Here is a 24,206-nt window from a genome sequence, read left to right as displayed (position 1 = left end):
AGGAACTTCTATGCTCTTTGAGCCAATTCTATATGAAAACGTATACTCTGCCAGTCAAGCTGCATCAGAATTGTCAGCTAAGAGAAATGCATGCATCCTCCATGTCTTTTGCTCACCATGACACAGAAGAATGTGGCACAACTGTATTCTTATAATCATGTCTGACACTTTCATTTTGTTTGCCTCTAATCTGCAAGCACTCGCACCATCGCTGCCTTTCAGTGTCTACGCCGGACGCAAATGCTACGGTCCCAACAAGTCTGCTGATGGTCCTGGCAGACAAGCATTATAGGAGCCAAATGAGGGAGCCACTGTTGATGGCTTGAAATGATGTCAGGTTCACAATGCCATGCATTGTTGCTTGCACCCATGCTTGGATAATGTGAGAAAGTGCACAGACACAAGGATGGGCAACAAGATGGTCAGACATGTTAAGCCAAGATGCCTCTGTGTAGTTTTTACGGAGGGGCTGTGAATCGACCCAGCCCGAGGGCTCTGCTTGCCAGGAGTTGATGGGAAATATCGAGACATAAGGCTGAATTAGCTGGAGTTCGGCGCTGAGTGTACGTACAGGTTTTAAAACACCACTAGTGCATTGGCCGGGAATCGAACCCGGGCCTCCCGCGTGGCAGGCGAGAATTCTACCACTGAACCACCAATGCAAGTACTCCGGGAAGGTTTTTCATCGAAAGCTCGAAAATATTCCTTAAGCAAACACGCAGCGATGACAGGTCATTTCACACAACTCTCAAGATCAGCTGAACTGAAAAATTGAAATGCTTTGAGCGCAAGAACTGTGGGCTCTTCTAATGGAAGTACTGCTTCAGGGAACTTGACTCCTTCATGAACTTTTCCAATATCTCCCCCGCAAAAAGCTCATTCCATCAGAAAGTGGTAAATAACACCAAAAGCCAGCATGTCTTTGCAAATGTGGGTTGGATTTATTTTCAGGAACTTCTATGCTCTTTGAGCCAATTCTATATGAAAACGTATACTCTGCCAGTCAAGCTGCATCAGAATTGTCAGCTAAGAGAAATGCATGCATCCTCCATGTCTTTTGCTCACCATGACACAGAAGAATGTGGCACAACTGTATTCTTATAATCATGTCTGACACTTTCATTTTGTTTGCCTCTAATCTGCAAGCACTCGCACCATCGCTGCCTTTCAGTGTCTACGCCGGACGCAAATGCTACGGTCCCAACAAGTCTGCTGATGGTCCTGGCAGACAAGCATTATAGGAGCCAAATGAGGGAGCCACTGCTGATGGCTTGAAATGATGTCAGGTTCACAATGCCATGCATTGTTGCTTGCACCCATGCTTGGATAATGTGAGAAAGTGCACAGACACAAGGATGGGCAACAAGATGGTCAGACATGTTAAGCCAAGATGCCTCTGTGTAGTTTTTACGGAGGGGCTGTGAATCGACCCAGCCCGAGGGCTCTGCTTGCCAGGAGTTGAGGGGAAATATCGAGACATAAGGCTGAATTAGGGGGAGTTTGGCGCTGAGTGTACGTACAGGTTTTAAAACACCACTAGTGCATTGGCCGGGAATCGAACCCGGGCCTCCCGCGTGGCAGGCGAGAATTCTACCACTGAACCACCAATGCAAGTACTCCGGGAAGGTTTTTCATCGAAAGCTCGAAAATATTCCTTAAGCAAACACGCAGCGATGACAGGTCATTTCACACAACTCTCAAGATCAGCTGAACTGAAAAATTGAAATGCTTTGAGCGCAAGAACTGTGGGCTCTTCTAATGGAAGTACTGCTTCAGGGAACTTGACTCCTTCATGAACTTTTCCAATATCTCCCCCGCAAAAAGCTCATTCCATCAGAAAGTGGTAAATAACACCAAAAGCCAGCATGTCTTTGCAAATGCGGGTTGGATTTATTTTCAGGAACTTCTATGCTCTTTGAGCCAATTCTATATGAAAACGTATACTCTGCCAGTCAAGCTGCATCAGAATTGTCAGCTAAGAGAAATGCATGCATCCTCCATGTCTTTTGCTCACCATGACACAGAAGAATGTGGCACAACTGTATTCTTATAATCATGTCTGACACTTTCATTTTGTTTGCCTCTAATCTGCAAGCACTCGCACCATCGCTGCCTTTCAGTGTCTACGCCGGACGCAAATGCTACGGTCCCAACAAGTCTGCTGATGGTCCTGGCAGACAAGCATTATAGGAGCCAAATGAGGGAGCCACTGCTGATGGCTTGAAATGATGTCAGGTTCACAATGCCATGCATTGTTGCTTGCACCCATGCTTGGATAATGTGAGAAAGTGCACAGACACAAGGATGGGCAACAAGATGGTCAGACATGTTAAGCCAAGATGCCTCTGTGTAGTTTTTACGGAGGGGCTGTGAATCGACCCAGCCCGAGGGCTCTGCTTGCCAGGAGTTGAGGGGAAATATCGAGACATAAGGCTGAATTAGGGGGAGTTTGGCGCTGAGTGTACGTACAGGTTTTAAAACACCACTAGTGCATTGGCCGGGAATCGAACCCGGGCCTCCCGCGTGGCAGGCGAGAATTCTACCACTGAACCACCAATGCAAGTACTCCGGGAAGGTTTTTCATCGAAAGCTCGAAAATATTCCTTAAGCAAACACGCAGCGATGACAGGTCATTTCACACAACTCTCAAGATCAGCTGAACTGAAAAATTGAAATGCTTTGAGCGCAAGAACTGTGGGCTCTTCTAATGGAAGTACTGCTTCAGGGAACTTGACTCCTTCATGAACTTTTCCAATATCTCCCCCGCAAAAAGCTCATTCCATCAGAAAGTGGTAAATAACACCAAAAGCCAGCATGTCTTTGCAAATGCGGGTTGGATTTATTTTCAGGAACTTCTATGCTCTTTGAGCCAATTCTATATGAAAACGTATACTCTGCCAGTCAAGCTGCATCAGAATTGTCAGCTAAGAGAAATGCATGCATCCTCCATGTCTTTTGCTCACCATGACACAGAAGAATGTGGCACAACTGTATTCTTATAATCATGTCTGACACTTTCATTTTGTTTGCCTCTAATCTGCAAGCACTCGCACCATCGCTGCCTTTCAGTGTCTACGCCGGACGCAAATGCTACGGTCCCAACAAGTCTGCTGATGGTCCTGGCAGACAAGCATTATAGGAGCCAAATGAGGGAGCCACTGTTGATGGCTTGAAATGATGTCAGGTTCACAATGCCATGCATTGTTGCTTGCACCCATGCTTGGATAATGTGAGAAAGTGCACAGACACAAGGATGGGCAACAAGATGGTCAGACATGTTAAGCCAAGATGCCTCTGTGTAGTTTTTACGGAGGGGCTGTGAATCGACCCAGCCCGAGGGCTCTGCTTGCCAGGAGTTGATGGGAAATATCGAGACATAAGGCTGAATTAGCTGGAGTTCGGCGCTGAGTGTACGTACAGGTTTTAAAACACCACTAGTGCATTGGCCGGGAATCGAACCCGGGCCTCCCGCGTGGCAGGCGAGAATTCTACCACTGAACCACCAATGCAAGTACTCCGGGAAGGTTTTTCATCGAAAGCTCGAAAATATTCCTTAAGCAAACACGCAGCGATGACAGGTCATTTCACACAACTCTCAAGATCAGCTGAACTGAAAAATTGAAATGCTTTGAGCGCAAGAACTGTGGGCTCTTCTAATGGAAGTACTGCTTCAGGGAACTTGACTCCTTCATGAACTTTTCCAATATCTCCCCCGCAAAAAGCTCATTCCATCAGAAAGTGGTAAATAACACCAAAAGCCAGCATGTCTTTGCAAATGTGGGTTGGATTTATTTTCAGGAACTTCTATGCTCTTTGAGCCAATTCTATATGAAAACGTATACTCTGCCAGTCAAGCTGCATCAGAATTGTCAGCTAAGAGAAATGCATGCATCCTCCATGTCTTTTGCTCACCATGACACAGAAGAATGTGGCACAACTGTATTCTTATAATCATGTCTGACACTTTCATTTTGTTTGCCTCTAATCTGCAAGCACTCGCACCATCGCTGCCTTTCAGTGTCTACGCCGGACGCAAATGCTACGGTCCCAACAAGTCTGCTGATGGTCCTGGCAGACAAGCATTATAGGAGCCAAATGAGGGAGCCACTGCTGATGGCTTGAAATGATGTCAGGTTCACAATGCCATGCATTGTTGCTTGCACCCATGCTTGGATAATGTGAGAAAGTGCACAGACACAAGGATGGGCAACAAGATGGTCAGACATGTTAAGCCAAGATGCCTCTGTGTAGTTTTTACGGAGGGGCTGTGAATCGACCCAGCCCGAGGGCTCTGCTTGCCAGGAGTTGAGGGGAAATATCGAGACATAAGGCTGAATTAGGGGGAGTTTGGCGCTGAGTGTACGTACAGGTTTTAAAACACCACTAGTGCATTGGCCGGGAATCGAACCCGGGCCTCCCGCGTGGCAGGCGAGAATTCTACCACTGAACCACCAATGCAAGTACTCCGGGAAGGTTTTTCATCGAAAGCTCGAAAATATTCCTTAAGCAAACACGCAGCGATGACAGGTCATTTCACACAACTCTCAAGATCAGCTGAACTGAAAAATTGAAATGCTTTGAGCGCAAGAACTGTGGGCTCTTCTAATGGAAGTACTGCTTCAGGGAACTTGACTCCTTCATGAACTTTTCCAATATCTCCCCCGCAAAAAGCTCATTCCATCAGAAAGTGGTAAATAACACCAAAAGCCAGCATGTCTTTGCAAATGCGGGTTGGATTTATTTTCAGGAACTTCTATGCTCTTTGAGCCAATTCTATATGAAAACGTATACTCTGCCAGTCAAGCTGCATCAGAATTGTCAGCTAAGAGAAATGCATGCATCCTCCATGTCTTTTGCTCACCATGACACAGAAGAATGTGGCACAACTGTATTCTTATAATCATGTCTGACACTTTCATTTTGTTTGCCTCTAATCTGCAAGCACTCGCACCATCGCTGCCTTTCAGTGTCTACGCCGGACGCAAATGCTACGGTCCCAACAAGTCTGCTGATGGTCCTGGCAGACAAGCATTATAGGAGCCAAATGAGGGAGCCACTGCTGATGGCTTGAAATGATGTCAGGTTCACAATGCCATGCATTGTTGCTTGCACCCATGCTTGGATAATGTGAGAAAGTGCACAGACACAAGGATGGGCAACAAGATGGTCAGACATGTTAAGCCAAGATGCCTCTGTGTAGTTTTTACGGAGGGGCTGTGAAACGACCCAGCCCGAGGGCTCTGCTTGCCAGGAGTTGAGGGGAAATATCGAGACATAAGGCTGAATTAGGTGGAGTTTGGCGCTGAGTGTACGTACAGGTTTTAAAACACCACTAGTGCATTGGCCGGGAATCGAACCCGGGCCTCCCGCGTGGCAGGCGAGAATTCTACCACTGAACCACCAATGCAAGTACTCCGGGAAGGTTTTTCATCGAAAGCTCGAAAATATTCCTTAAGCAAACACGCAGCGATGACAGGTCATTTCACACAACTCTCAAGATCAGCTGAACTGAAAAATTGAAATGCTTTGAGCGCAAGAACTGTGGGCTCTTCTAATGGAAGTACTGCTTCAGGGAACTTGACTCCTTCATGAACTTTTCCAATATCTCCCCCGCAAAAAGCTCATTCCATCAGAAAGTGGTAAATAACACCAAAAGCCAGCATGTCTTTGCAAATGCGGGTTGGATTTATTTTCAGGAACTTCTATGCTCTTTGAGCCAATTCTATATGAAAACGTATACTCTGCCAGTCAAGCTGCATCAGAATTGTCAGCTAAGAGAAATGCATGCATCCTCCATGTCTTTTGCTCACCATGACACAGAAGAATGTGGCACAACTGTATTCTTATAATCATGTCTGACACTTTCATTTTGTTTGCCTCTAATCTGCAAGCACTCGCACCATCGCTGCCTTTCAGTGTCTACGCCGGACGCAAATGCTACGGTCCCAACAAGTCTGCTGATGGTCCTGGCAGACAAGCATTATAGGAGCCAAATGAGGGAGCCACTGCTGATGGCTTGAAATGATGTCAGGTTCACAATGCCATGCATTGTTGCTTGCACCCATGCTTGGATAATGTGAGAAAGTGCACAGACACAAGGATGGGCAACAAGATGGTCAGACATGTTAAGCCAAGATGCCTCTGTGTAGTTTTTACGGAGGGGCTGTGAATCGACCCAGCCCGAGGGCTCTGCTTGCCTGGAGTTGAGGGGAAATATCGAGACATAAGGCTGAATTAGGTGGAGTTTGGCGCTGAGTGTACGTACAGGTTTTAAAACACCACTAGTGCATTGGCCGGGAATCGAACCCGGGCCTCCCGCGTGGCAGGCGAGAATTCTACCACTGAACCACCAATGCAAGTACTCCGGGAAGGTTTTTCATCGAAAGCTCGAAAATATTCGTTAAGCAAACACGCAGCGATGACAGGTCATTTCACACAACTCTCAAGATCAGCTGAACTGAAAAATTGAAATGCTTTGAGCGCAAGAACTGTGGGCTCTTCTAATGGAAGTACTGCTTCAGGGAACTTGACTCCTTCATGAACTTTTCCAATATCTCCCCCGCAAAAAGCTCATTCCATCAGAAAGTGGTAAATAACACCAAAAGCCAGCATGTCTTTGCAAATGCGGGTTGGATTTATTTTCAGGAACTTCTATACTCTTTGAGCCAATTCTATATGAAAACGTATACTCTGCCAGTCAAGCTGCATCAGAATTGTCAGCTAAGAGAAATGCATGCATCCTCCATGTCTTTTGCTCACCATGACACAGAAGAATGTGGCACAACTGTATTCTTATAATCATGTCTGACACTTTCATTTTGTTTGCCTCTAATCTGCAAGCACTCGCACCATCGCTGCCTTTCAGTGTCTACGCCGGACGCAAATGCTACGGTCCCAACAAGTCTGCTGATGGTCCTGGCAGACAAGCATTATAGGAGCCAAATGAGGGAGCCACTGCTGATGGCTTGAAATGATGTCAGGTTCACAATGCCATGCATTGTTGCTTGCACCCATGCTTGGATAATGTGAGAAAGTGCACAGACACAAGGATGGGCAACAAGATGGTCAGACATGTTAAGCCAAGATGCCTCTGTGTAGTTTTTACGGAGGGGCTCTGAAACGACCCAGCCCGAGGGCTCTGCTTGCCAGGAGTTGAGGGGAAATATCGACACATAAGGCTGAATTAGGTGGAGTTTGGCGCTGAGTGTACGTACAGGTTTTAAAACACCACTAGTGCATTGGCCGGGAATCGAACCCGGGCCTCCCGCGTGGCAGGCGAGAATTCTACCACTGAACCACCAATGCAAGTACTCCGGGAAGGTTTTTCATCGAAAGCTCGAAAATATTCCTTAAGCAAACACGCAGCGATGACAGGTCATTTCACACAACTCTCAAGATCAGCTGAACTGAAAAATTGAAATGCTTTGAGCGCAAGAACTGTGGGCTCTTCTAATGGAAGTACTGCTTCAGGGAACTTGACTCCTTCATGAACTTTTCCAATATCTCCCCCGCAAAAAGCTCATTCCATCAGAAAGTGGTAAATAACACCAAAAGCCAGCATGTCTTTGCAAATGCGGGTTGGATTTATTTTCAGGAACTTCTATACTCTTTGAGCCAATTCTATATGAAAACGTATACTCTGCCAGTCAAGCTGCATCAGAATTGTCAGCTAAGAGAAATGCATGCATCCTCCATGTCTTTTGCTCACCATGACACAGAAGAATGTGGCACAACTGTATTCTTATAATCATGTCTGACACTTTCATTTTGTTTGCCTCTAATCTGCAAGCACTCGCACCATCGCTGCCTTTCAGTGTCTACGCCGGACGCAAATGCTACGGTCCCAACAAGTCTGCTGATGGTCCTGGCAGACAAGCATTATAGGAGCCAAATGAGGGAGCCACTGCTGATGGCTTGAAATGATGTCAGGTTCACAATGCCATGCATTGTTGCTTGCACCCATGCTTGGATAATGTGAGAAAGTGCACAGACACAAGGATGGGCAACAAGATGGTCAGACATGTTAAGCCAAGATGCCTCTGTGTAGTTTTTACGGAGGGGCTCTGAAACGACCCAGCCCGAGGGCTCTGCTTGCCAGGAGTTGAGGGGAAATATCGAGACATAAGGCTGAATTAGGTGGAGTTTGGCGCTGAGTGTACGTACAGGTTTTAAAACACCACTAGTGCATTGGCCGGGAATCGAACCCGGGCCTCCCGCGTGGCAGGCGAGAATTCTACCACTGAACCACCAATGCAAGTACTCCGGGAAGGTTTTTCATCGAAAGCTCGAAAATATTCCTTAAGCAAACACGCAGCGATGACAGGTCATTTCACACAACTCTCAAGATCAGCTGAACTGAAAAATTGAAATGCTTTGAGCGCAAGAACTGTGGGCTCTTCTAATGGAAGTACTGCTTCAGGGAACTTGACTCCTTCATGAACTTTTCCAATATCTCCCCCGCAAAAAGCTCATTCCATCAGAAAGTGGTAAATAACACCAAAAGCCAGCATGTCTTTGCAAATGCGGGTTGGATTTATTTTCAGGAACTTCTATACTCTTTGAGCCAATTCTATATGAAAACGTATACTCTGCCAGTCAAGCTGCATCAGAATTGTCAGCTAAGAGAAATGCATGCATCCTCCATGTCTTTTGCTCACCATGACACAGAAGAATGTGGCACAACTGTATTCTTATAATCATGTCTGACACTTTCATTTTGTTTGCCTCTAATCTGCAAGCACTCGCACCATCGCTGCCTTTCAGTGTCTACGCCGGACGCAAATGCTACGGTCCCAACAAGTCTGCTGATGGTCCTGGCAGACAAGCATTATAGGAGCCAAATGAGGGAGCCACTGCTGATGGCTTGAAATGATGTCAGGTTCACAATGCCATGCATTGTTGCTTGCACCCATGCTTGGATAATGTGAGAAAGTGCACAGACACAAGGATGGGCAACAAGATGGTCAGACATGTTAAGCCAAGATGCCTCTGTGTAGTTTTTACGGAGGGGCTGTGAAACGACCCAGCCCGAGGGCTCTGCTTGCCAGGAGTTGAGGGGAAATATCGAGACATAAGGCTGAATTAGGTGGAGTTTGGCGCTGAGTGTACGTACAGGTTTTAAAACACCACTAGTGCATTGGCCGGGAATCGAACCCGGGCCTCCCGCGTGGCAGGCGAGAATTCTACCACTGAACCACCAATGCAAGTACTCCGGGAAGGTTTTTCATCGAAAGCTCGAAAATATTCCTTAAGCAAACACGCAGCGATGACAGGTCATTTCACACAACTCTCAAGATCAGCTGAACTGAAAAATTGAAATGCTTTGAGCGCAAGAACTGTGGGCTCTTCTAATGGAAGTACTGCTTCAGGGAACTTGACTCCTTCATGAACTTTTCCAATATCTCCCCCGCAAAAAGCTCATTCCATCAGAAAGTGGTAAATAACACCAAAAGCCAGCATGTCTTTGCAAATGCGGGTTGGATTTATTTTCAGGAACTTCTATGCTCTTTGAGCCAATTCTATATGAAAACGTATACTCTGCCAGTCAAGCTGCATCAGAATTGTCAGCTAAGAGAAATGCATGCATCCTCCATGTCTTTTGCTCACCATGACACAGAAGAATGTGGCACAACTGTATTCTTATAATCATGTCTGACACTTTCATTTTGTTTGCCTCTAATCTGCAAGCACTCGCACCATCGCTGCCTTTCAGTGTCTACGCCGGACGCAAATGCTACGGTCCCAACAAGTCTGCTGATGGTCCTGGCAGACAAGCATTATAGGAGCCAAATGAGGGAGCCACTGCTGATGGCTTGAAATGATGTCAGGTTCACAATGCCATGCATTGTTGCTTGCACCCATGCTTGGATAATGTGAGAAAGTGCACAGACACAAGGATGGGCAACAAGATGGTCAGACATGTTAAGCCAAGATGCCTCTGTGTAGTTTTTACGGAGGGGCTGTGAATCGACCCAGCCCGAGGGCTCTGCTTGCCAGGAGTTGAGGGGAAATATCGAGACATAAGGCTGAATTAGGTGGAGTTTGGCGCTGAGTGTACGTACAGGTTTTAAAACACCACTAGTGCATTGGCCGGGAATCGAACCCGGGCCTCCCGCGTGGCAGGCGAGAATTCTACCACTGAACCACCAATGCAAGTACTCCGGGAAGGTTTTTCATCGAAAGCTCGAAAATATTCCTTAAGCAAACACGCAGCGATGACAGGTCATTTCACACAACTCTCAAGATCAGCTGAACTGAAAAATTGAAATGCTTTGAGCGCAAGAACTGTGGGCTCTTCTAATGGAAGTACTGCTTCAGGGAACTTGACTCCTTCATGAACTTTTCCAATATCTCCCCCGCAAAAAGCTCATTCCATCAGAAAGTGGTAAATAACACCAAAAGCCAGCATGTCTTTGCAAATGCGGGTTGGATTTATTTTCAGGAACTTCTATGCTCTTTGAGCCAATTCTATATGAAAACGTATACTCTGCCAGTCAAGCTGCATCAGAATTGTCAGCTAAGAGAAATGCATGCATCCTCCATGTCTTTTGCTCACCATGACACAGAAGAATGTGGCACAACTGTATTCTTATAATCATGTCTGACACTTTCATTTTGTTTGCCTCTAATCTGCAAGCACTCGCACCATCGCTGCCTTTCAGTGTCTACGCCGGACGCAAATGCTACGGTCCCAACAAGTCTGCTGATGGTCCTGGCAGACAAGCATTATAGGAGCCAAATGAGGGAGCCACTGCTGATGGCTTGAAATGATGTCAGGTTCACAATGCCATGCATTGTTGCTTGCACCCATGCTTGGATAATGTGAGAAAGTGCACAGACACAAGGATGGGCAACAAGATGGTCAGACATGTTAAGCCAAGATGCCTCTGTGTAGTTTTTACGGAGGGGCTGTGAATCGACCCAGCCCGAGGGCTCTGCTTGCCAGGAGTTGAGGGGAAATATCGAGACATAAGGCTGAATTAGGGGGAGTTTGGCGCTGAGTGTACGTACAGGTTTTAAAACACCACTAGTGCATTGGCCGGGAATCGAACCCGGGCCTCCCGCGTGGCAGGCGAGAATTCTACCACTGAACCACCAATGCAAGTACTCCGGGAAGGTTTTTCATCGAAAGCTCGAAAATATTCCTTAAGCAAACACGCAGCGATGACAGGTCATTTCACACAACTCTCAAGATCAGCTGAACTGAAAAATTGAAATGCTTTGAGCGCAAGAACTGTGGGCTCTTCTAATGGAAGTACTGCTTCAGGGAACTTGACTCCTTCATGAACTTTTCCAATATCTCCCCCGCAAAAAGCTCATTCCATCAGAAAGTGGTAAATAACACCAAAAGCCAGCATGTCTTTGCAAATGCGGGTTGGATTTATTTTCAGGAACTTCTATGCTCTTTGAGCCAATTCTATATGAAAACGTATACTCTGCCAGTCAAGCTGCATCAGAATTGTCAGCTAAGAGAAATGCATGCATCCTCCATGTCTTTTGCTCACCATGACACAGAAGAATGTGGCACAACTGTATTCTTATAATCATGTCTGACACTTTCATTTTGTTTGCCTCTAATCTGCAAGCACTCGCACCATCGCTGCCTTTCAGTGTCTACGCCGGACGCAAATGCTACGGTCCCAACAAGTCTGCTGATGGTCCTGGCAGACAAGCATTATAGGAGCCAAATGAGGGAGCCACTGCTGATGGCTTGAAATGATGTCAGGTTCACAATGCCATGCATTGTTGCTTGCACCCATGCTTGGATAATGTGAGAAAGTGCACAGACACAAGGATGGGCAACAAGATGGTCAGACATGTTAAGCCAAGATGCCTCTGTGTAGTTTTTACGGAGGGGCTGTGAATCGACCCAGCCCGAGGGCTCTGCTTGCCAGGAGTTGAGGGGAAATATCGAGACATAAGGCTGAATTAGGGGGAGTTTGGCGCTGAGTGTACGTACAGGTTTTAAAACACCACTAGTGCATTGGCCGGGAATCGAACCCGGGCCTCCCGCGTGGCAGGCGAGAATTCTACCACTGAACCACCAATGCAAGTACTCCGGGAAGGTTTTTCATCGAAAGCTCGAAAATATTCCTTAAGCAAACACGCAGCGATGACAGGTCATTTCACACAACTCTCAAGATCAGCTGAACTGAAAAATTGAAATGCTTTGAGCGCAAGAACTGTGGGCTCTTCTAATGGAAGTACTGCTTCAGGGAACTTGACTCCTTCATGAACTTTTCCAATATCTCCCCCGCAAAAAGCTCATTCCATCAGAAAGTGGTAAATAACACCAAAAGCCAGCATGTCTTTGCAAATGCGGGTTGGATTTATTTTCAGGAACTTCTATGCTCTTTGAGCCAATTCTATATGAAAACGTATACTCTGCCAGTCAAGCTGCATCAGAATTGTCAGCTAAGAGAAATGCATGCATCCTCCATGTCTTTTGCTCACCATGACACAGAAGAATGTGGCACAACTGTATTCTTATAATCATGTCTGACACTTTCATTTTGTTTGCCTCTAATCTGCAAGCACTCGCACCATCGCTGCCTTTCAGTGTCTACGCCGGACGCAAATGCTACGGTCCCAACAAGTCTGCTGATGGTCCTGGCAGACAAGCATTATAGGAGCCAAATGAGGGAGCCACTGCTGATGGCTTGAAATGATGTCAGGTTCACAATGCCATGCATTGTTGCTTGCACCCATGCTTGGATAATGTGAGAAAGTGCACAGACACAAGGATGGGCAACAAGATGGTCAGACATGTTAAGCCAAGATGCCTCTGTGTAGTTTTTACGGAGGGGCTGTGAAACGACCCAGCCCGAGGGCTCTGCTTGCCAGGAGTTGAGGGGAAATATCGAGACATAAGGCTGAATTAGGTGGAGTTTGGCGCTGAGTGTACGTACAGGTTTTAAAACACCACTAGTGCATTGGCCGGGAATCGAACCCGGGCCTCCCGCGTGGCAGGCGAGAATTCTACCACTGAACCACCAATGCAAGTACTCCGGGAAGGTTTTTCATCGAAAGCTCGAAAATATTCCTTAAGCAAACACGCAGCGATGACAGGTCATTTCACACAACTCTCAAGATCAGCTGAACTGAAAAATTGAAATGCTTTGAGCGCAAGAACTGTGGGCTCTTCTAATGGAAGTACTGCTTCAGGGAACTTGACTCCTTCATGAACTTTTCCAATATCTCCCCCGCAAAAAGCTCATTCCATCAGAAAGTGGTAAATAACACCAAAAGCCAGCATGTCTTTGCAAATGCGGGTTGGATTTATTTTCAGGAACTTCTATGCTCTTTGAGCCAATTCTATATGAAAACGTATACTCTGCCAGTCAAGCTGCATCAGAATTGTCAGCTAAGAGAAATGCATGCATCCTCCATGTCTTTTGCTCACCATGACACAGAAGAATGTGGCACAACTGTATTCTTATAATCATGTCTGACACTTTCATTTTGTTTGCCTCTAATCTGCAAGCACTCGCACCATCGCTGCCTTTCAGTGTCTACGCCGGACGCAAATGCTACGGTCCCAACAAGTCTGATGATGGTCCTGGCAAACAAGCATTATAGGAGCCAAATGAGGGAGCCACTGCTGATGGCTTGAAATGATGTCAGGTTCACAATGCCATGCATTGTTGCTTGCACCCATGCTTGGATAATGTGAGAAAGTGCACAGACACAAGGATGGGCAACAAGATGGTCAGACATGTTAAGCCAAGATGCCTCTGTGTAGTTTTTACGGAGGGGCTGTGAAACGACCCAGCCCGAGGGCTCTGCTTGCCAGGAGTTGAGGGGAAATATCGACACATAAGGCTGAATTAGGTGGATTTTGGCGCTGAGTGTACGTACAGGTTTTAAAACACCACTAGTGCATTGGCCGGGAATCGAACCCGGGCCTCCCGCGTGGCAGGCGAGAATTCTACCACTGAACCACTAATGCAAGTACTCCGGGAAGGTTTTTCATCGAAAGCTCGAAAATATTCCTTAAGCAAACACGCAGCGATGACAGGTCATTTCACACAACTCTCAAGATCAGCTGAACTGAAAAATTGAAATGCTTTGAGCGCAAGAACTGTGGGCTCTTCTAATGGAAGTACTGCTTCAGGGAACTTGACTCCTTCATGAACTTTTCCAATATCTCCCCCGCAAAAAGCTCATTCCATCAGAAAGTGGTAAATAACACCAAAAGCCAGCATGTCTTTGCAAATGCGGGTTGGATTTATTTTCAGGAACTTCTATGCTCTTTGAGCCAATTCTATATGAAAACGTATACTCTGCCAGTCAAGCTGCATCAGAATTGTCAGCTAAGAGAAATGCATGCATCCTCCATGTCTTTTGCTCACCATGACACAGAAGAATGTGGCACAACTGTATTCTTATAATCATGTCTGACACTTTCATTTTGTTTGCCTCTAATCTGCAAGCACTCGCACCATCGCTGCCTTTCAGTGTCTACGCCGGACGCAAATGCTACGGTCCCAACAAGTCTGCTGATGGTCCTGGCAGACAAGCATTATAGGAGCCAAATGAGGGAGCCACTGCTGATGGCTTGAAATGATGTCAGGTTCACAATGCCATGCATTGTTGCTTGCACCCATGCTTGGATAATGTGAGAAAGTGCACAGACACAAGGATGGGCAACAAGATGGTCAGACATGTTAAGCCAAGATGCCTCTGTGTAGTTTTTACGGAGGGGCTGTGAATCGACCCAGCCCGAGGGCTCTGCTTGCCAGGAGTTGAGGGGAAATATCGAGACATAAGGCTGAATTAGGGGGAGTTTGGCGCTGAGTGTACGTACAGGTTTTAAAACACCACTAGTGCATTGGCCGGGAATCGAACCCGGGCCTCCCGCGTGGCAGGCGAGAATTCTACCACTGAACCACCAATGCAAGTACTCCGGGAAGGTTTTTCATCGAAAGCTCGAAAATATTCCTTAAGCAAACACGCAGCGATGACAGGTCATTTCACACAACTCTCAAGATCAGCTGAACTGAAAAATTGAAATGCTTTGAGCGCAAGAACTGTGGGCTCTTCTAATGGAAGTACTGCTTCAGGGAACTTGACTCCTTCATGAACTTTTCCAATATCTCCCCCGCAAAAAGCTCATTCCATCAGAAAGTGGTAAATAACACCAAAAGCCAGCATGTCTTTGCAAATGCGGGTTGGATTTATTTTCAGGAACTTCTATGCTCTTTGAGCCAATTCTATATGAAAACGTATACTCTGCCAGTCAAGCTGCATCAGAATTGTCAGCTAAGAGAAATGCATGCATCCTCCATGTCTTTTGCTCACCATGACACAGAAGAATGTGGCACAACTGTATTCTTATAATCATGTCTGACACTTTCATTTTGTTTGCCTCTAATCTGCAAGCACTCGCACCATCGCTGCCTTTCAGTGTCTACGCCGGACGCAAATGCTACGGTCCCAACAAGTCTGCTGATGGTCCTGGCAGACAAGCATTATAGGAGCCAAATGAGGGAGCCACTGCTGATGGCTTGAAATGATGTCAGGTTCACAATGCCATGCATTGTTGCTTGCACCCATGCTTGGATAATGTGAGAAAGTGCACAGACACAAGGATGGGCAACAAGATGGTCAGACATGTTAAGCCAAGATGCCTCTGTGTAGTTTTTACGGAGGGGCTGTGAATCGACCCAGCCCGAGGGCTCTGCTTGCCAGGAGTTGAGGGGAAATATCGAGACATAAGGCTGAATTAGGGGGAGTTTGGCGCTGAGTGTACGTACAGGTTTTAAAACACCACTAGTGCATTGGCCGGGAATCGAACCCGGGCCTCCCGCGTGGCAGGCGAGAATTCTACCACTGAACCACCAATGCAAGTACTCCGGGAAGGTTTTTCATCGAAAGCTCGAAAATATTCCTTAAGCAAACACGCAGCGATGACAGGTCATTTCACACAACTCTCAAGATCAGCTGAACTGAAAAATTGAAATGCTTTGAGCGCAAGAACTGTGGGCTCTTCTAATGGAAGTACTGCTTCAGGGAACTTGACTCCTTCATGAACTTTTCCAATATCTCCCCCGCAAAAAGCTCATTCCATCAGAAAGTGGTAAATAACACCAAAAGCCAGCATGTCTTTGCAAATGCGGGTTGGATTTATTTTCAGGAACTTCTATGCTCTTTGAGCCAATTCTATATGAAAACGTATACTCTGCCAGTCAAGCTGCATCAGAATTGTCAGCTAAGAGAAATGCATGCATCCTCCATGTCTTTTGCTCACCATGACACAGAAGAATGTGGCACAACTGTATTCTTATAATCATGTCTGACACTTTCATTTTGTTTGCCTCTAATCTGCAAGCACTCGCACCATCGCTGCCTTTCAGTGTCTACGCCGGACGCAAATGCTACGGTCCCAACAAGTCTGCTGATGGTCCTGGCAGACAAGCATTATAGGAGCCAAATGAGGGAGCCACTGCTGATGGCTTGAAATGATGTCAGGTTCACAATGCCATGCATTGTTGCTTGCACCCATGCTTGGATAATGTGAGAAAGTGCACAGACACAAGGATGGGCAACAAGATGGTCAGACATGTTAAGCCAAGATGCCTCTGTGTAGTTTTTACGGAGGGGCTGTGAAACGACCCAGCCCGAGGGCTCTGCTTGCCAGGAGTTGAGGGGAAATATCGAGACATAAGGCTGAATTAGGTGGAGTTTGGCGCTGAGTGTACGTACAGGTTTTAAAACACCACTAGTGCATTGGCCGGGAATCGAACCCGGGCCTCCCGCGTGGCAGGCGAGAATTCTACCACTGAACCACCAATGCAAGTACTCCGGGAAGGTTTTTCATCGAAAGCTCGAAAATATTCCTTAAGCAAACACGCAGCGATGACAGGTCATTTCACACAACTCTCAAGATCAGCTGAACTGAAAAATTGAAATGCTTTGAGCGCAAGAACTGTGGGCTCTTCTAATGGAAGTACTGCTTCAGGGAACTTGACTCCTTCATGAACTTTTCCAATATCTCCCCCGCAAAAAGCTCATTCCATCAGAAAGTGGTAAATAACACCAAAAGCCAGCATGTCTTTGCAAATGCGGGTTGGATTTATTTTCAGGAACTTCTATGCTCTTTGAGCCAATTCTATATGAAAACGTATACTCTGCCAGTCAAGCTGCATCAGAATTGTCAGCTAAGAGAAATGCATGCATCCTCCATGTCTTTTGCTCACCATGACACAGAAGAATGTGGCACAACTGTATTCTTATAATCATGTCTGACACTTTCATTTTGTTTGCCTCTAATCTGCAAGCACTCGCACCATCGCTGCCTTTCAGTGTCTACGCCGGACGCAAATGCTACGGTCCCAACAAGTCTGCTGATGGTCCTGGCAGACAAGCATTATAGGAGCCAAATGAGGGAGCCACTGCTGATGGCTTGAAATGATGTCAGGTTCACAATGCCATGCATTGTTGCTTGCACCCATGCTTGGATAATGTGAGAAAGTGCACAGACACAAGGATGGGCAACAAGATGGTCAGACATGTTAAGCCAAGATGCCTCTGTGTAGTTTTTACGGAGGGGCTGTGAAACGACCCAGCCCGAGGGCTCTGCTTGCCAGGAGTTGAGGGGAAATATCGAGACATAAGGCTGAATTAGGTGGAGTTTGGCGCTGAGTGTACGTACAGGTTTTAAAACACCACTAGTGCATTGGCCGGGAATCGAACCCAGGCCTCCCGCGTGGCAGGCGAGAATTCTACCACTGAACCACCAATGCAAGTACTCCGAGAAGGTTTTTCATCGAAAGCTCGAAAATATTCCTTAAGCAAACACGCAGCGATGACAGGTCATTTCACACAACTCTCAAGATCAGCTGAACTGAAAAATTGAAATGCTTTGAGCGCAAGAACTGTGGGCTCTTCTAATGGAAGTACTGCTTCAGGGAACTTGACTCCTTCATGAACTTTTCCAATATCTCCCCCGCAAAAAGCTCATTCCATCAGAAAGTGGTAAATAACACCAAAAGCCAGCATGTCTTTGCAAATGCGGGTTGGATTTATTTTCAGGAACTTCTATGCTCTTTGAGCCAATTCTATATGAAAACGTATACTCTGCCAGTCAAGCTGCATCAGAATTGTCAGCTAAGAGAAATGCATGCATCCTCCATGTCTTTTGCTCACCATGACACAGAAGAATGTGGCACAACTGTATTCTTATAATCATGTCTGACACTTTCATTTTGTTTGCCTCTAATCTGCAAGCACTCGCACCATCGCTGCCTTTCAGTGTCTACGCCGGACGCAAATGCTACGGTCCCAACAAGTCTGATGATGGTCCTGGCAAACAAGCATTATAGGAGCCAAATGAGGGAGCCACTGCTGATGGCTTGAAATGATGTCAGGTTCACAATGCCATGCATTGTTGCTTGCACCCATGCTTGGATAATGTGAGAAAGTGCACAGACACAAGGATGGGCAACAAGATGGTCAGACATGTTAAGCCAAGATGCCTCTGTGTAGTTTTTACGGAGGGGCTGTGAAACGACCCAGCCCGAGGGCTCTGCTTGCCAGGAGTTGAGGGGAAATATCGACACATAAGGCTGAATTAGGTGGATTTTGGCGCTGAGTGTACGTACAGGTTTTAAAACACCACTAGTGCATTGGCCGGGAATCGAACCCGGGCCTCCCGCGTGGCAGGCGAGAATTCTACCACTGAACCACCAATGCAAGTACTCCGGGAAGGTTTTTCATCGAAAGCTCGAAAATATTCCTTAAGCAAACACGCAGCGATGACAGGTCATTTCACACAACTCTCAAGATCAGCTGAACTGAAAAATTGAAATGCTTTGAGCGCAAGAACTGTGGGCTCTTCTAATGGAAGTACTGCTTCAGGGAACTTGACTCCTTCATGAACTTTTCCAATATCTCCCCCGCAAAAAGCTCATTCCATCAGAAAGTGGTAAATAACACCAAAAGCCAGCATGTCTTTGCAAATGCGGGTTGGATTTATTTTCAGGAACTTCTATGCTCTTTGAGCCAATTCTATATGAAAACGTATACTCTGCCAGTCAAGCTGCATCAGAATTGTCAGCTAAGAGAAATGCATGCATCCTCCATGTCTTTTGCTCACCATGACACAGAAGAATGTGGCACAACTGTATTCTTATAATCATGTCTGACACTTTCATTTTGTTTGCCTCTAATCTGCAAGCACTCGCACCATCGCTGCCTTTCAGTGTCTACGCCGGACGCAAATGCTACGGTCCCAACAAGTCTGCTGATGGTCCTGGCAGACAAGCATTATAGGAGCCAAATGAGGGAGCCACTGCTGATGGCTTGAAATGATGTCAGGTTCACAATGCCATGCATTGTTGCTTGCACCCATGCTTGGATAATGTGAGAAAGTGCACAGACACAAGGATGGGCAACAAGATGGTCAGACATGTTAAGCCAAGATGCCTCTGTGTAGTTTTTACGGAGGGGCTGTGAAACGACCCAGCCCGAGGGCTCTGCTTGCCAGGAGTTGAGGGGAAATATCGAGACATAAGGCTGAATTAGGTGGAGTTTGGCGCTGAGTGTACGTACAGGTTTTAAAACACCACTAGTGCATTGGCCGGGAATCGAACCCGGGCCTCCCGCGTGGCAGGCGAGAATTCTACCACTGAACCACCAATGCAAGTACTCCGAGAAGGTTTTTCATCGAAAGCTCGAAAATATTCCTTAAGCAAACACGCAGCGATGACAGGTCATTTCACACAACTCTCAAGATCAGCTGAACTGAAAAATTGAAATGCTTTGAGCGCAAGAACTGTGGGCTCTTCTAATGGAAGTACTGCTTCAGGGAACTTGACTCCTTCATGAACTTTTCCAATATCTCCCCCGCAAAAAGCTCATTCCATCAGAAAGTGGTAAATAACACCAAAAGCCAGCATGTCTTTGCAAATGCGGGTTGGATTTATTTTCAGGAACTTCTATGCTCTTTGAGCCAATTCTATATGAAAACGTATACTCTGCCAGTCAAGCTGCATCAGAATTGTCAGCTAAGAGAAATGCATGCATCCTCCATGTCTTTTGCTCACCATGACACAGAAGAATGTGGCACAACTGTATTCTTATAATCATGTCTGACACTTTCATTTTGTTTGCCTCTAATCTGCAAGCACTCGCACCATCGCTGCCTTTCAGTGTCTACGCCGGACGCAAATGCTACGGTCCCAACAAGTCTGCTGATGGTCCTGGCAGACAAGCATTATAGGAGCCAAATGAGGGAGCCACTGCTGATGGCTTGAAATGATGTCAGGTTCACAATGCCATGCATTGTTGCTTGCACCCATGCTTGGATAATGTGAGAAAGTGCACAGACACAAGGATGGGCAACAAGATGGTCAGACATGTTAAGCCAAGATGCCTCTGTGTAGTTTTTACGGAGGGGCTGTGAATCGACCCAGCCCGAGGGCTCTGCTTGCCAGGAGTTGATGGGAAATATCGAGACATAAGGCTGAATTAGCTGGAGTTCGGCGCTGAGTGTACGTACAGGTTTTAAAACACCACTAGTGCATTGGCCGGGAATCGAACCCGGGCCTCCCGCGAGGCAGGCGAGAATTATACCACTGAACCACCAATGCAAGTACTCCGGGAAGGTTTTTCATCGAAAGCTCGAAAATATTCCTTAAGCAAACACGCAGCGATGACAGGTCATTTCACACAACTCTCAAGATCAGCTGAACTGAAAAATTGAAATGCTTTGAGCGCAAGAACTGTGGGCTCTTCTAATGGAAGTACTGCTTCAGGGAACTTGACTCCTTCATGAACTTTTCCAATATCTCCCCCGCAAAAAGCTCATTCCATCAGAAAGTGGTAAATAACACCAAAAGCCAGCATGTCTTTGCAAATGCGGGTTGGATTTATTTTCAGGAACTTCTATGCTCTTTGAGCCAATTCTATATGAAAACGTATACTCTGCCAGTCAAGCTGCATCAGAATTGTCAGCTAAGAGAAATGCATGCATCCTCCATGTCTTTTGCTCACCATGACACAGAAGAATGTGGCACAACTGTATTCTTATAATCATGTCTGACACTTTCATTTTGTTTGCCTCTAATCTGCAAGCACTCGCACCATCGCTGCCTTTCAGTGTCTACGCCGGACGCAAATGCTACGGTCCCAACAAGTCTGCTGATGGTCCTGGCAGACAAGCATTATAGGAGCCAAATGAGGGAGCCACTGCTGATGGCTTGAAATGATGTCAGGTTCACAATGCCATGCATTGTTGCTTGCACCCATGCTTGGATAATGTGAGAAAGTGCACAGACACAAGGATGGGCAACAAGATGGTCAGACATGTTAAGCCAAGATGCCTCTGTGTAGTTTTTACGGAGGGGCTGTGAATCGACCCAGCCCGAGGGCTCTGCTTGCCAGGAGTTGATGGGAAATATCGAGACATAAGGCTGAATTAGCTGGAGTTCGGCGCTGAGTGTACGTACAGGTTTTAAAACACCACTAGTGCATTGGCCGGGAATCGAACCCGGGCCTCCCGCGAGGCAGGCGAGAATTATACCACTGAACCACCAATGCAAGTACTCCGGGAAGGTTTTTCATCGAAAGCTCGAAAATATTCCTTAAGCAAACACGCAGCGATGACAGGTCATTTCACACAACTCTCAAGATCAGCTGAACTGAAAAATTGAAATGCTTTGAGCGCAAGAACTGTGGGCTCTTCTAATGGAAGTACTGCTTCAGGGAACTTGACTCCTTCATGAACTTTTCCAATATCTCCCCCGCAAAAAGCTCATTCCATCAGAAAGTGGTAAATAACACCAAAAGCCAGCATGTCTTTGCAAATGCGGGTTGGATTTATTTTCAGGAACTTCTATGCTCTTTGAGCCAATTCTATATGAAAACGTATACTCTGCCAGTCAAGCTGCATCAGAATTGTCAGCTAAGAGAAATGCATGCATCCTCCATGTCTTTTGCTCACCATGACACAGAAGAATGTGGCACAACTGTATTCTTATAATCATGTCTGACACTTTCATTTTGTTTGCCTCTAATCTGCAAGCACTCGCACCATCGCTGCCTTTCAGTGTCTACGCCGGACGCAAATGCTACGGTCCCAACAAGTCTGCTGATGGTCCTGGCAGACAAGCATTATAGGAGCCAAATGAGGGAGCCACTGCTGATGGCTTGAAATGATGTCAGGTTCACAATGCCATGCATTGTTGCTTGCACCCATGCTTGGATAATGTGAGAAAGTGCACAGACACAAGGATGGGCAACAAGATGGTCAGACATGTTAAGCCAAGATGCCTCTGTGTAGTTTTTACGGAGGGGCTGTGAAACGACCCAGCCCGAGGGCTCTGCTTGCCAGGAGTTGAGGGGAAATATCGAGACATAAGGCTGAATTAGGTGGAGTTTGGCGCTGAGTGTACGTACAGGTTTTAAAAAACCACTTGTATAGTAGGGTGGCCCTAAAAGATTAATTTCATAACTTTCTATCTCTCCACCCTTAAAGTTGTTCCATTTCATAAGAAAAGTAACTGTGCAAATTTTTGTTGCAATACATGAACATTTAGAGGTGGCTCCTGCCAGCTGAAGTTCTAAAAAAAAAAATGCATTTTTTTGCAAAAATCGGTAGGAGTATCTATACTCTATAGGGGTGTCAACTCAATGACATATTTACTGCATTTTACTTATTTAGCACTTGGTTGCTGACATATCTATTATATCTATGCAAATATAATCTTTATGTTTTATTATAAAGCCTATGTTTAATGATGATATGCACTTTAATTATTCCTTCACTTAGATCAGATTATCAGATCTACCGCAGCTGACAATGTAGTAATTTGAGTATAATTAGCACTGCAGATATTGCTACTATGGAAACAAGAGCGAGTAGCAATGTGTATCTGATAGAATCGTATATACCAGATATTACAGGTTCTAAGCTACCATCTTACCGCCAAGGCTTCGGGCACTTTTTGCATTTACACAAAGTGCAGCATATGACAGTTCGTGATGCCAGTCGTCAGGCAATTAAAGCAGTCTCTGAATTCTGGAACAAGGCAGGAATTCCTACAAAACCGGAGCATTGATCAATTGAGAAGTTGGAATCTGTCTTTGCTGAATGGAAAGGTCTTCAGAAGTATAAGTCCAGGATCTCGGAGGCTCACAAAAACAAGGAACATGAGTTCACAGATCGGCTTAATGACCTTTTTGACATAGCCATGAGTGTCATCACCATTCCAGAAGACAAAGAATTTTTGCTTCGTCAGAGAAAAAGGACGACCAGGGTCGTTAGGCGCACTTGATAAGGTTTATGCGGGCAAAGTTCAGACAGCTGAAGATCATCGCAGACGATCGTAAAATGAAGTCCGATTTGGATATTGAAGCAGGTACAAGCCAGGCTATTTTGGCTTCCGACACTGATGATGACCTGGAACCGAATGAAAGCAGTGACGAATCTGACCATAAATTTGCACACACTGAAGAGGTAGGAGCTGTTGGTGGTGGTGGTGCTGCTGCTTCGAAAAGGGCTAAAATTAACATAATGACACCAGGTTTAATGTCGGCTTTAGACCGAACGAAGACGTCGTCAAGAAATGCTACATTTCTGCTAAATGAGACTGCATTAAGTCTTGGCCATGAAGTTGACACCTTAAACATCAATCGAAACTCGATTCATCGAGCACAGGCATCCGCACACTTAAAAGCAGAATTTTCTACTGGTGTGTCACTCACAGTTCACTGGGACTCCAGTCACTCACAGTTCACTGGTGTCACTCACAGTTCACTGGTAAACTGTTGGAAGATCTTACCAATCACAAGCTAGTCGACAGGTTGCCCATTCTCATCTCAGCAGTTGGAGTCGAGCAGCTGCTAGGTGTTCCGAAGCTGGCATCGGGAACAGGTGAATCACAGGCAGCAGCCGTAGTGCAGTCTCTGAAGGAGTGGGGCATTGCTGATAATGTGGCAGTTCTGTGCTTTGACACAACTGCATCAAATACCGGCCGTCGTCAGGGCGCCTGTGTACTCATTGAGCAGTTACTACAAAAATATCCGCTGTATGTTGCTTGTCGCCATCATATAATGGAGTTGGTTATTGGATCAGCTTTTGATGAAGTAATGCATGCGTCTCCTGGGCCAGAGATACTTCTGTTCAAGAGGTTCAAAGAGCAGTGGCGGTTTATTGACCCTGATAACTTTCAGCCAGCGGTGACAGACTCTTACGTGGAAAATCT

The 24,206-nt window shown here is 46.1% G+C and overlaps 19 non-coding genes across 19 annotated transcripts; all 19 read right to left on the bottom strand.

The window, feature by feature from the left end:
- Positions 1–591: 591 nt before the first annotated feature.
- trnag-gcc (transfer RNA glycine (anticodon GCC)) lies at positions 592–662 on the bottom strand. The gene has a single exon. It is a non-coding gene; the product is annotated as a tRNA-Gly (tRNA).
- Positions 663–1,540: 878 nt separating this feature from the next.
- On the bottom strand, positions 1,541–1,611 carry trnag-gcc (transfer RNA glycine (anticodon GCC)). Its single transcript has one exon. It is a non-coding gene; the product is annotated as a tRNA-Gly (tRNA).
- Positions 1,612–2,489: 878 nt separating this feature from the next.
- trnag-gcc (transfer RNA glycine (anticodon GCC)) lies at positions 2,490–2,560 on the bottom strand. Its single transcript has one exon. It is a non-coding gene; the product is annotated as a tRNA-Gly (tRNA).
- An 878-nt stretch (positions 2,561–3,438) lies between these two features.
- On the bottom strand, positions 3,439–3,509 carry trnag-gcc (transfer RNA glycine (anticodon GCC)). The gene has a single exon. It is a non-coding gene; the product is annotated as a tRNA-Gly (tRNA).
- Positions 3,510–4,387: 878 nt separating this feature from the next.
- On the bottom strand, positions 4,388–4,458 carry trnag-gcc (transfer RNA glycine (anticodon GCC)). The gene has a single exon. It is a non-coding gene; the product is annotated as a tRNA-Gly (tRNA).
- An 878-nt stretch (positions 4,459–5,336) lies between these two features.
- trnag-gcc (transfer RNA glycine (anticodon GCC)) lies at positions 5,337–5,407 on the bottom strand. Its single transcript has one exon. It is a non-coding gene; the product is annotated as a tRNA-Gly (tRNA).
- Positions 5,408–6,285: 878 nt separating this feature from the next.
- Positions 6,286–6,356, bottom strand: trnag-gcc (transfer RNA glycine (anticodon GCC)). The gene has a single exon. It is a non-coding gene; the product is annotated as a tRNA-Gly (tRNA).
- An 878-nt stretch (positions 6,357–7,234) lies between these two features.
- On the bottom strand, positions 7,235–7,305 carry trnag-gcc (transfer RNA glycine (anticodon GCC)). Its single transcript has one exon. It is a non-coding gene; the product is annotated as a tRNA-Gly (tRNA).
- An 878-nt stretch (positions 7,306–8,183) lies between these two features.
- trnag-gcc (transfer RNA glycine (anticodon GCC)) lies at positions 8,184–8,254 on the bottom strand. Its single transcript has one exon. It is a non-coding gene; the product is annotated as a tRNA-Gly (tRNA).
- Positions 8,255–9,132: 878 nt separating this feature from the next.
- On the bottom strand, positions 9,133–9,203 carry trnag-gcc (transfer RNA glycine (anticodon GCC)). Its single transcript has one exon. It is a non-coding gene; the product is annotated as a tRNA-Gly (tRNA).
- An 878-nt stretch (positions 9,204–10,081) lies between these two features.
- On the bottom strand, positions 10,082–10,152 carry trnag-gcc (transfer RNA glycine (anticodon GCC)). Its single transcript has one exon. It is a non-coding gene; the product is annotated as a tRNA-Gly (tRNA).
- Positions 10,153–11,030: 878 nt separating this feature from the next.
- Positions 11,031–11,101, bottom strand: trnag-gcc (transfer RNA glycine (anticodon GCC)). The gene has a single exon. It is a non-coding gene; the product is annotated as a tRNA-Gly (tRNA).
- An 878-nt stretch (positions 11,102–11,979) lies between these two features.
- Positions 11,980–12,050, bottom strand: trnag-gcc (transfer RNA glycine (anticodon GCC)). Its single transcript has one exon. It is a non-coding gene; the product is annotated as a tRNA-Gly (tRNA).
- An 878-nt stretch (positions 12,051–12,928) lies between these two features.
- trnag-gcc (transfer RNA glycine (anticodon GCC)) lies at positions 12,929–12,999 on the bottom strand. The gene has a single exon. It is a non-coding gene; the product is annotated as a tRNA-Gly (tRNA).
- A 1,827-nt stretch (positions 13,000–14,826) lies between these two features.
- trnag-gcc (transfer RNA glycine (anticodon GCC)) lies at positions 14,827–14,897 on the bottom strand. The gene has a single exon. It is a non-coding gene; the product is annotated as a tRNA-Gly (tRNA).
- An 878-nt stretch (positions 14,898–15,775) lies between these two features.
- Positions 15,776–15,846, bottom strand: trnag-gcc (transfer RNA glycine (anticodon GCC)). The gene has a single exon. It is a non-coding gene; the product is annotated as a tRNA-Gly (tRNA).
- An 878-nt stretch (positions 15,847–16,724) lies between these two features.
- trnag-gcc (transfer RNA glycine (anticodon GCC)) lies at positions 16,725–16,795 on the bottom strand. Its single transcript has one exon. It is a non-coding gene; the product is annotated as a tRNA-Gly (tRNA).
- A 1,827-nt stretch (positions 16,796–18,622) lies between these two features.
- On the bottom strand, positions 18,623–18,693 carry trnag-gcc (transfer RNA glycine (anticodon GCC)). The gene has a single exon. It is a non-coding gene; the product is annotated as a tRNA-Gly (tRNA).
- Positions 18,694–19,571: 878 nt separating this feature from the next.
- Positions 19,572–19,642, bottom strand: trnag-gcc (transfer RNA glycine (anticodon GCC)). Its single transcript has one exon. It is a non-coding gene; the product is annotated as a tRNA-Gly (tRNA).
- Between the last annotated feature and the right edge of the window lie 4,564 nt (positions 19,643–24,206).

This window comes from Paramormyrops kingsleyae, chromosome 25, assembly GCF_048594095.1.
Source record: "Paramormyrops kingsleyae isolate MSU_618 chromosome 25, PKINGS_0.4, whole genome shotgun sequence".
Classification (NCBI taxonomy): domain Eukaryota; kingdom Metazoa; phylum Chordata; class Actinopteri; order Osteoglossiformes; family Mormyridae; genus Paramormyrops; species Paramormyrops kingsleyae.
The sequence above is the reverse complement of the archived record's forward strand: the minus strand, read 5'-3'. Positions and strand labels throughout refer to the sequence as shown.